We start from the raw sequence: 12,416 nt of genomic DNA, 5'->3' as shown, positions 1-12,416 counted from the left end.
CCTGCCAATCTTTCCTATGCATTTAGTGGATGCAATACATTTTCAAGAGCAAGAAAATGAGTTAAACTGTTTTATATTTAAAATGACACTGTGCATCTACTCATATCAAGTTTATCGATTTTAATTCAGTTATGTCTGTTTGGAGGTCACTGCCTGTCTCATTCATTACAATGGCTCTCTGGTTTTCTGATATGATTCTCAATTAGTTGGGTAGGCAGGTAAAACACCTGACATCCAGCAACGCTTCCAAATATGAACTGCCACATATTACACTTTAGCAAGCTCTTTATATTAACCCATTAATAAACCATAGTTTGAGGTTGAGAATAAAGACTCAAGTCAAAAATTAATTAGAGGTGTTCTGAACTACATGATCATAAGTCATTCAGCTATGAAATGACAGATCACACCAGTTAACAGATAACCACAGATGTTCACTTCATCTTATTTTCATCTGTGGTTATATTCATGATAAATTTAAAGTGAATAACCATCATTCATCTGTATAATGAATATCAGATTCAAATTACTCATACCTAGAGCTGCTGTATAACAGTGGTTTGTATCTCAACAGGCTCTTAAAGAGCACACCACTTTTCTTGTTCAACTGCTTCATTAATACAGATTTGTATTTATTCAAATACTCTAGCAAAGTGCATACTGAGTTACACAAAACACTTAATATAAGTTAGGAACAAACTTTGACTTCTAAAAGGGGACATTATCCTTGACTTTCATGAGGTTTGCATTGTGATTGTGCTTTCAGATTCCTGCAACAAACCCACCATATTCAAGGACTAGACCAGGCCAGACCAAAATACCTGAGAGGTTAGAAGTGCAATATAGACTTTGTGTCTTGTCTGCAAAGATCTCCAGAGCCAACTATATGCCACTAAACATGGAATAAAAATGATTTTTAAAAAGCTATTCAGTGCATTCAGGTTAAGAGTATACTGCAGTGACTATTTAAAAACATTTACAAGGAGTGGTAGACACTTTCAAAACCATCCACTAACTCATTATGAGGAAAACAACAATATTATCCATAAAACTAGATTTGCTTTTTTAATCTGTGTTCCATTTGTAGGCTTATTCAGTTTAAATTGCTGTTGAGAGCATCTCTGTTTGATTTGAACCTTATGAACTAATAAAGGCAAACAATAAAGTTGATAAACACATCCCAAAAACAGTTTAGTTTAAACATCCACTACCTCAACTCTCCAAATTGGCTGTACGGAAGTTGTCTTTCAAAACAGAAATTATCTCCACAGAATAGGTCTTGTATGAGTGAAAACTGATGATGCTCAGGAGCTGAGATGAATCAAAATATATTAGGACTCCTCTTCAGTAATCTGTGGAGAAAAAAAAAAGTTACATGTATGTGTAGAGCTGTATTTGAAGTCTTAGATCTCTCAAACCTTCTTCTGTGTGGACGTATGTTCATTTGGCTCTTTATGTTTCATTCCTTGAACTTCACATGACATGGCAGCATTGGCTGGCTTTATGAATTTAATCTGAGATACCTGTCTTGCTCCAGAATGGATACAGGATTCAAATTGCTTTGTTTTATGTTGTTCATGTGACGATAAAAAAAATGCTATTTCTTACAACAGTAACAATAAAGCAAGAGAAATTAAGAGTTCTTTATTATCTGTTAGCCTTTAAAGAAAGGATAGTACTGGGAAAAATGGAAAAGTTACAAGTTTACATTATCAGCCTTTTATGTTTATGTATAGTCATCTATAATGGGAGGAATACAAAAGAATTTCCGTTGTTGAATTTAAACTACCTCATGAGCATTTTTCTAAAGATGTTTTCTCATAGTATTATTTTTTTAGAGTGACCTTTTCCAGACAACATGCAATTACAATTTCGTTGATTGTTTCATTTTCAAAGTACTTATTTACTTATTATGCTAGAGGCATGTGTCACCGTTTAGCTTATTATCCTAAAAAAATACAGCACAAGATTTCCTTAAAATAATACTTGTTTCAAAAACTCAATTAATAAATTAAATGAATAATGGAGAAATCACAACAGTTTTAAAAAACTTGAACAATTGTTAGCATCCTCAATTAGAAAAGCAAAGAAAAACCCCAACCTCACCCCCATTAAAAAAATCCAAAAAAATTGCTGTTCTGACGTTACATGGGCTTTTGGATTAATTTTCACATGAAGGCTGAAAACCAGTCTTTATCCTGCAGAAGTCTTTATTAACTAAGCAGTTAACACAGTTATATAATCTTAAAGCTCTTCCTTTTTTCATTTTCTTGTACCCAATCTGAGTTAGGTTCTCAAACACTTTTTCCCTTGACTTTCTCAATCTTTCATTCTGACTAAAGGAGTGAGGAGAATGTCTTCATGTTCCAAATTACTTTCTACTTTACCCATTTTCCTGGGAAAGAGTCAGCAGCTAGGAAGTGCATCTATTAAATAATTTTGGACGTAGTCAAACAGAAACAAACAAATAAATAAAAGTCAATTAAGTGTCCTAGTCAGACCCGTCTATGTCATGGACAGGAATCGTATTAGATGTCCAAAGTTCATCTACCCAAAGCACTGTGGTAGAATTAACTACCAATTTCATAGCTAATGCACTTGAGAGTTATGAACAATCTTCCCTCACTGCATTAGCCTTAGAGTTCCAACTAAAAATTTTACCTAGACCTTGCCTTTGGAAAGGCAATGAATTCAGGGACTGGAGAGTGGCTTTAACTTACATTGCATATTAAAAAAAAAAAAAAAAAAAAAAAAAAAAAAAAAGCAAAAGGGAGAAATTCTGCTGCTGTTCTCATTAACCTTTTGTAGCCCAGCCTCATGGATAAGAATTTACCTAAGTGATATTACAGCTCTACCCCATACTGCTTGAATGATCCGAAGCTACATCTGCAGTCCAGTAACCATTTAGAATTGTGAAGCAAAGGAAGGCAGTAAGTTTTGAAATGACCAAGAAACTATGTCCATTTCATTTTGCTTTTGCTTATCTTTCTAGAGTAAGTTTTCATTATGTAGTAGTAACAAGTAGTTTTTCTGTATATAATATAATATTTATGACTCTAACAAACAACATAACATAGAGGAATATAGCTGTGGTGCGACAAAAGTGACCTTGAACGATGAGACACGATATGTAGTGTAGAGAGGGGAAGATACACAATGAAAAGAAATAGGACACAAGCTGACGATGGAGACCCAATGGTTATAAACAATACACTAATGACCAGCAAATGAGGTAAAGACCTGGCAAAATCAGTTTTACAGGCATCAAAGAGAACAAAGAACATCTAACTAACATATGTAAAGTACACCATAATTAGTAATTCCAGAAGAAGCATGCACTTGAAAAACAGTGAACAAATATCAAGTCATGAGCAAGTTAGCAACCATAGAAAAATGTCCCTATGTGAGTTTTAGATGAAAATAAATAAAATATCCACATGAGTACCCATGAAGGACAAAGGATGTATTAACTAGCTGTACTCTCTCCCCATGACGAACTCAACCTTTAGATCTAGGAGTTAGAAAAACAAACAATAGGAAAAGAGAGCTAAATATCAGGAATACGTGTATGGAAATTTCTTTCGTGATAGTATCATTTTTGTTATTTTCTATTTCTTTTTTTTTCCTGTAATAATAAGAAATGATCTGATAAATCTTCAAGTAGATAGGATTTAAATTATACTAACAATAAACTATTGAATTTACATACAAGATGAGTTTCTTTTTTGGCCATAAAAATATCTTGAGTATAAAAATTTCACTTTTTCACAGCACCTTTTGAAACTAATTCCTAGATATTATTAGGATAATCAATCATTTGCCTGCAAAGTTTACAACCACACCTGAGAAAGGAAGATATTCCCCTAAGAATTATGTCATGCTGTAGTTTTTCATATATATGTGTATATATATATACGTTAGGGTTTATATTTTTTAGTGGAAATTAGAAACAAAGATAAAATTGTCTTTTGTAATATTGCCAAATCCCTTACCTTAGATATAGTTTGAAATTAACTTTTCTGTTTCTTCAAGTTTCTTTCTCTTGCATAAATTACAGAGGTATATATCCATAATCTGGATGTGTATAATATAAGCTATTATTCTGTTCATCCATATACAAAGACAATATATTATTTTTTATTTAAATTTTAGACTGATTTAATATGAAGTAACAGAAATTATTCATCTGAGTTTTCATTACTAATGGTCACAGATTTCATTTAAAAAAATAATTTTTAAAATAAAAATAAATCTGTATTATTTGCAACTTTGAACTGAATGTTAAAAAATAATTGTGAAAAGAGTTTGCACTTTAACATGGAATTATGATGCATTAAAAGGAAAATAATCACAATTTATTCAAACATTTTATGAAATAAAAACATCTACAGATCACTGAATTCCACAGAAGGTAGGCTGAACATTAGGTTTCAGTAACTGGAAGAAACAATAAATCACATCTTTTACAGCCCATTACACCCAAAGGTCTAGAACCTTTCTATGGCTATTTGCAAGCCTCAGAGTACTCCTACTGCAGAGTCTTATACTTTCCAACTTTCTGTGACTAATAGATGCAATACTACAGAGCGAACAGGAAATTAGAGTGGAGAGAGATGTAAAATCAGTATCCACACAAAGGCTATGCAGGAGGGATGTGAAGAATAGCTCACTGTAGGGCTATGCCATCTCCCAGTGAACCTCAGACAAGACAGATTACATTCTCATTAATGACCATTTAAGAATCAGTGGATTTTTATATGTTAGAAAGGGGAAGCAGTTATAAAGCTATTAAATATTGTGGAAGGGCAAGGTAGGAGAGCCAAATAGAGAGGTAATAGATTTGGGGAAACATCTGATTAAGACCTACTGTAGTTAGCTAGAGAGTTATATAGATCTTTCTCCTGTTTTTGACCTCCCACAGGAAAGTTATGCCCTCTTAAAATTTCATTCTGTGATGAAGGTAAATCCTTCATTTTTTCATTAAAATATCCTAGCAATTGACTTGCCCCTCTGCATTTCTTGAACAAATCTACTGTTTCTGATATACCATGGTTCCGAAAAATAGTTACCTTTTGTTCACCTGTCTATTCAGTAATTCCACTTTTTTTCTGAAGCGGCCAAATCAGATCTTCCTCTCACATAGTTTAGCCTCTTTCCCACTATGTCAAATGGGCTCACAGTCCCTAGCTACTTCAAAAACCTATCATGACAACATCAGCCGTGTGGAAGAAAAAAGCTTCTCTAAGAAACGTAATACCTCCTACACTGAAGTAGGGGAAATTCTAGGCATCCCTAGACAGATAAAGTGGGTCTCACTATCTGTGTCTGTACTACAGGCAAGAGGTTCTTGCTGTGAAACCAGGCTACCTGGTGACTGCAAGGCAGACAGCACTATCCTCAGCAAGCAGAGTTTTCATTAAGATCAAAGACAACTATGTTCATAAATGTCCTCTGGGAGGCCTCATACTGTATGTTACACTGAAGAATATGCTGCTATAAAAAACCCCTAGTATTCCCACTGTGTATGGGTGTTTTAAGCCTGCTTTTGAATTCTTAGTGAAATGTTTTTCATTCAGGATATTTTTCTTCCACTTTTCTGCTTCAGTTTATTTCTAGTACTGTACAGTCTTCACAGGTGAAGATTACACAGAGTATATGTATACATCTTAATGGCAGAAAATTCCTCCTCAGACTCCTTATCAAGTGCACTGGTCATTACTGGTCATATTTCAGCCCAAACCTTTTTAAAGACAAGATAATTTGAAATAGAGCTTAAACACTTACAATTACTCTATGAGTTAGCAATTTTTCCCGTATCACATTATCCTTTAATCTCAGCTTTGAAATTATCAAAATTTATAAGAATAAAACATATGACACATACCTTAATGGAACACAGGCAAGGATTGTTACTGGTTTATTCGGCAGTGTTAAAGCAATTCTGTACTTTTGTGATGGGCAATAGTTTGGTCAGCTTAAGGGAAACTGAATCTAATTCTGAACTTAAATTAAGAAGGAAATCATTCCACTTAGAAACTAAAAGTCAAGTCCTTCAGTGATAAGTGAGTGGCAAGTGATGATCCTCTTCTCTGCCTTTCATAGACTTGACCAGTAGGAAAATTTTTATAAAGCCTCCGAATCTAGGAATTTGTTTCAAATATATGAATATAGTTTGGAGCTCAATATTTTCAAACAAATAATGTCATAATAATTTTTATTCTGATAGACAGAAGTGAAGAGTGTTATTCAAGTCTTTAAATATGTAACAAAAGGTCCATCTTTAAAGGATGTCTTGATATTCACAATTATTTTTTTACTGCCTACTGACATATACTATCCATCTACAAGCTTCACAAACAGGAAGACACTATGCCAGAATAATCCTTCTTCCCCCACCTGCATTATAAGAACAATAATAATGATGTCTGTAATATCTGTAACACCTAGCACTGGTGCTGTCTGCAGTGTATCATGATTTTTTTGCAATAGAAGTAAATGTTCATTTTCCAGAAGGAAAACTATGGAGATATGAACTGGCAAGTGAAAAGTAACCAGCAGCCAATGTCAATAAAGATGAAGGTTTTAGTGAGTATTTCCAGTAAATCATAAAGTTTAGTAGTGGAAGAACTCAACTGCTTAGATACAGATTTTTAAAGAAAAAAATTCTATGGCAGGAGACAATTCTTGGCCTTATACATGAAATTTTGAGGACACATGTTCAGCTCCAAAAGAAGATAATTTGCAGATGTTTGTAAGTGGTATAACATTTAGATCCTGCTTCCTGTTTCTCTAGCATCAGGGGAGATACCTGTAGAAGATGAACAACACAGTGCTGCATGCCTTAGTTTGGCATTTTATTCTAAGTCATAACTAATGCTATAACTTTTTGATATGAGGGGCCAAGAAGTTTAAAAACAGGTGAAGTGCTATCAAAAGAAAATTCCTGAAGGTCTGGGAGCTGTGAGACTGGAAACTGGGCCTTGGGACCAGAAACATCCTTAAAAACTACAGCTGACCTCTTCAAAGTACAGGGGAACCTAGAAACAGGTATCCTGAGATATCATCAGTAAGTGCAAAACTCAAGAAACTATAACAACAATCTGAAAAAGTGGAAGCTGTTCAGGAAAATAAATTTGGGCTGAAAGAAAAGAAACATCATCCCCTTCTGGCTATTCCGGCTGAAGAATAGACATTTACAGTATCTACTGGCTGCTCAAAATGGTGTGTCCTGTGCCCTGTTATGTCTCTACAATATAAAAAGGACTTAATTTTCATCCAAAATGAAGCCTCTCTCTCTGAGAACTTCACATGCTCCACATACTTTTACTTCTCTAAACAAATTGAATTTTGCAAAAACTTTCTGTGAGATCTTGGACTCTTGTTGGGAATGCCTGATGAACTCTCGACTCCATGACGTCAATCATTTCTGAAGTGAGACTGCCTCTTATCTTATTGGTCTCCAATTTGGGCACACTTTTGGAGTTGGTTCAGTTTGTCTTTTATACCTCTGGGATGGTTGGGTCTCTCTTGGTGACTGGTCCTACCCTTTGGGATGGTTTGGCCCTTCCTGAAATCTAATTCACTTAGCACTGGTATTTTATATACACATAAGTCATCTATTGTAAGCATATCTGCAGTTATATTGGTGAGAAGTTCCTTCACTAATGATAAATTCACAGTAACATAAATAGCTATTGTTTGTTGTTATACTGATTGTTGCTATATAATTGATTGTTGCTACCATTGACTGCTGCCATACTATTGATTGATACTAAATTATTGATTGTTAATAGTAATTTCTAGTTGTACATGTATATATTCACTTTATTAATCCTTTTTATACTTGCCAGTGAAAATATTTGTGGTAGTATTCTTGCTAGTGGTGATATTTGAAGCATTTTTGATACTCTTTAATAATGTAGAGAAATTTTGAGGAAAAAAGCCTCCATCTCCTTGCATATTACACAATCCTACAAATCAACTGTGACAACCTCTGTACAAACACAGGCTGGGTAACCCTGGATTACCCAGGTCCTGGCACTTTGTTATTGAGTTCAATATCACCTTTTTTTTCATGCATATTGTCTTGTCATAGTGCAATCTCCTCCAAGTGCCCTGTCATGCAATTAGACTTGTTCCAGCACAGTAAAGCATAGGTACTTTGACAGGGAAATAAAACTATGAGTGAGTTCATTGCTCAAACCTGTTATCAAATTCCACTCCAACTGAATCTTCATGTTCACAGATTGGGCCATGTTGCTGGACCTTTCTACCAGACATGATTCTGCTGGCACTGCTGCTGCATCACTTTTAGTCAAATAATACCCTTTGGAAACCAGCCCACTGTCATTGTTGGTTGCCAGTGCAAGTAATCATCTCATGGTAAACTCCTCTGAGCTCAAATTCTATCTGTTAGCTCAGATTCCTTTTAATTGTGGCAAAATGCTTGTTTTCAAGTCTAAATAATGGGTTGCTTTCTTTCACCTTTGTGACATATATCCTTTTCAAGGATATATGTCACTTTCTAGGAGGAAAGACAGAATTATACTGAGTTTTTTTGACTCAAAATACACCCAATAATATGGATCAGTGTGCAGTGAAGACTGACTTGAATCTTGTTTTTGAGAAGACCTGGTGAATAACCACAATCTAGCAAAGTGAATCTAAGTTTCAGCTGGGTTATTTCCCTCTGGTAATTTTGTAATACTTCCAATATATGCAACTTAATAATACTAACATGGTTGAGTAAATGTCTCATTATATAATAGAAGCAATCCTAAAATGTTTTATAAACATTTCCAATAAACAACCTTGTGAAGAGTATGATTTTTCTATTTGCAGATTGGGAAATCAAGAAACGCTATTTTTCAAGGAAGTATTTAAAAAAAATAAAAGCTTGAAATCACCTTGGGTTTTAAGATGTTAACTTTGAAATGCTTTAATACTATCATAATTGTTGAATATGTCAAGCACCTGCAGCTCTCACCACCCTTAACTGCTGTTCTCTGTATTGAGCACTTAGAGCAAAACTCTGTGGGTAGGTGACAAAAGGAAGACGCCCAAATTTCGTGCAGATGCTTGCAAATTTGGACCTCCTAAGTGATTTACATGAAGTCAAAGAATGAATCACTATGTAAACAGTAAAAGAAATTAAGTCTCCTGCCTGTCACTGTACTTTACTTTGAAAACATGCTGCTTCTCAGATAGCAGAGTTCCTTCCATTAGAGAAGAGTGGTCTATTAAAGCTGCAAGGAAAATAGCATTATTTAATAAGTCACTACAAGGGAATAGGTAATGCAAGAGTAAAGGTCAGACAACACATAGTGCCTGTAACTAAAAAAGAGTAAGGACAAAAGATAATTGAACTATTCTCTCATCCGGACAATGTTAATGAGATGCAGCATCATGATAACTGCAGAGTGAGGAGGGCTTCGCAGATAAATAGTGGTCTCAGTGCCTTGTTGTTATTCAGAGCATTTTCTACCCAAGTTATGGTGAAAGTACGTTACACTGGGAAATGACTCATAGATACCACAATTGTGTGCAAATTAAATACGGGTGGAGTAAACAAGATAAAAACCATCTAAATATTTTAGGGCTAGTCGTACAAGAAGAGTACATTTCTCTGTTTACAAAGGGGATGGTCAGGGGGCAGATGTGTACTTTGAATGCTTTAAACATATGAAAATTCCTTTCTAAAATATCAGTTTAGTTAAAGCCATGTTGAAATTGTGATAGACAAACTATTCTGGTTTGGAACAGATCCCAGATTTAGAACCATTAAGGGATGAATACTGAAGACATTAATTTGTACTAGCAGTGCTACTGCAACGTACACAAGTGTCTGCTCACTGACATTCTTTTTATTGTTTAATATGAGCCCAAATGACTGGGCTAAAGATTGAAGTCCTCTCCATCACCCTGAGACTATTAAGTGCCCACAGTTGTCCTCTTGCTCCCTTTCCCACATTGCTCTATGTCTCAAATCCCAGTTAGTTTGCAGCTAGTGCTGCAACTGCAACTGTCTATCACAGAGAACCCATTAGATCTTTGTTTCTTCTCATTCCTGGAGGTCTGAATACCTTCCTTTCTGCCTTCCTTCTTTTCCTCCATCTCCCCTTCCCTTGCTTCTCTCCATTAACCTTAGAAGTTTACCTCTAATAGAGGCTAAAGTAAAATGGGAGGGGGGGAACGCTGCTACATCTGGGAAGAATTCTTTATAGATTCAGATGAAAGTGCACAGCTTAGCCAATCACAGGCCAATATCTCTATGTGTTTCTCATGCTTTATTCTTTTTTTATTTTAATCTCTCAGTGGTTTCCAAATGAATAATACTCTTCCTATTAGTGTTGGAACACTTGAATATTCAGTTTTGCTTTGATAAGTTATTGAAAAAGTCGTCATCTTACTGATGCATGGAGAAATATTATCAAGTAAGATCTCTCCAGCTTATCTTGTGACACAAGTCATAACAATATTTATAATATCAATCTTCTAAGAACATACAGCCTACTCAGGGAACTACAAACTGGTCAGCCACATCTGTCTGTGAAGGTTATGGAACAGTTAATGCTGGATACTATTTCCAGACATGTGAAAGACAAGAAATTCATCAGGAATAGTCAGCATAGTTTCCCCAAAGGGATGTCATACTTGACCAGCTTGATAAACTTCTATGATGAAATGACTAACCTTGTAGAAGGAAGGAGAACAGTGGGTATTTTCTACCTGGACTTCAGTAAAACCTTTCACACTGTGTGTCATAAGATCCCCCTAGATAAACTGCTGGTGTATGGGCTGGATGAGAAGATGTTGAGGTGAACTGAACACTAACAGAATGTTCATACCCAGACAGTGGTGATTGGTGGTGCAATATTTCATTGGAGGCCAGAAACTGGTGGTGTACCCTGGGGGTCAATACTGTGTGCAGTCCATTTTAATATTTTCATTAATGATTTGTATGATGGTATTCTCAGCAAGTTTGCAAATGACACAATCCCAGAAGGAGTGGCTGTTACACCAGAGGGTTGTGTTGCCATACAGAAGGACCAAGCCAGGCTGGATAAATGGGCTGTCAGAACCTCAGGAAGATCAACAAGAAGTGCAAAGTCCTGCATCAATATATACTGGGAGCCACCCAACTGAAAAAAATAGCTCTGAAGAAAAGAACCTGGAGGTCTTGGTGGACATTCCACAAAGAAGGCCAACAGTGTCCTGGACTGTATTAGACGAACTATTGCCAAGTGGTAGAGGGAGGTGATCCTACCCCTCTACTCAGCCCTGGTGAGGCCACAGTTGAAGGATTGTGTCCAGTTCTGGGATACGCAGTGCGAGAAAGACATGGACATACTGGAGAGAGTCCACAAAAATGCCATGATGAAGGGACTTTCTTTCAATGAGAAAAGGCTGGGAGATCTGAGACTATTTAGCCTAGAGAAGACAAGGTTCAGGAAGGATTTTATTAATGTATAAAAATATCTGATTAAAGCATACCAAGAGGATGGAACAAGGCTCTTTTCCCTCTTAACATGAGGAAAACTTTTTTTACTGTGAGGCTGACTAAGCAGTAGAACAGGTTGCCCAGAGAGGTTGTGGAGTCTTCTACCTTGCAGAAATTCAGAAGTCATTGGTACATGGTCCTGGGCAACCAAGTCTAGGTGGCCCAGAGATCCTCTCCAACTCAAGCATTCTGTGATTATTTAATTCTGTGATTATTTATTTAGAAGTAGCCTATGCTACGTTATTTTCTTCAAATATACACATTCACAAAATTAAAACTGATAGCAAAATATTTCTTTCACTTTTGAACCAATTCCTGTGTTAGCAGTTAAAAAAAAAAGAAAGTGAGATTAAAATACCAAGTTTTTAGTCTAAATTGAGTAACCCATACCATCTAGCCTTAAGAACATCAATGTAATTATTTACCCCAATATGCAGCTAAGCTCCACACAGCTGCTTGCTCACGCCCCTCCCAGTAGGATGGGGGAGAGAATTTGAAGAGTAGAAGTGAGGAAAATAATGAGTTGAGGTAAAGGCAGTTTACTAGGTAAAGCAAAAGCTGTGCACACAAGCAAAGCAAAACAAGGAATTTATTCACCACTTCCCATGGGCAGGCAGGTGTTCAGCTATGTCCAGGAAGCAGGGCTCCACCATGCTTAATGGTGACTCGGGAAGGCAAACACCCATCTCTCTGAATGTCTTCCCCTCCCTCTTTCTTCCCCCAGCTTTATATGCCTAGCATGATGCCATATGGTCTGGAATATTCCTATGGTGAATTGAGGTCAGCCATCCCAGCTGTGTCCCCTCCTGAGTCTTTGTGCACCCCCAGCCTCCTCACTGGCAAAACAGTGCAAGAAGCAGAAAAATCTTTGACTCTATGTTAGCACTGCCCAGCAGTAAGTAAAATATTCCTGTGT

The 12,416-nt window shown here is 36.1% G+C and overlaps 1 protein-coding gene across 2 annotated transcripts in view; it reads right to left on the bottom strand.

Moving 5' to 3' along the window:
* Positions 1-1,347, bottom strand: part of CNTN5 (contactin 5) — a 430,795-nt gene extending 429,448 nt beyond the window's left edge. For both annotated transcript variants that reach the window (XM_018071482.2, XM_018071483.2), the window contains exon 1: positions 1,212-1,347. The gene's annotated coding sequence lies outside the window, so the exon portion shown is untranslated. The remainder of the gene's footprint in view (positions 1-1,211) is intronic.
* Positions 1,348-12,416: the final 11,069 nt, after the last annotated feature.

The sequence above is a fragment of the Manacus vitellinus genome, unplaced genomic scaffold, assembly GCF_001715985.3.
Source record: "Manacus vitellinus isolate BGI_N305 unplaced genomic scaffold, ASM171598v3 scaffold_2_pilon, whole genome shotgun sequence".
In the NCBI taxonomy this organism is placed as follows: Eukaryota; Metazoa; Chordata; class Aves; order Passeriformes; family Pipridae; genus Manacus; species Manacus vitellinus.
This window is presented reverse-complemented; position numbering and strand designations above follow the sequence as displayed.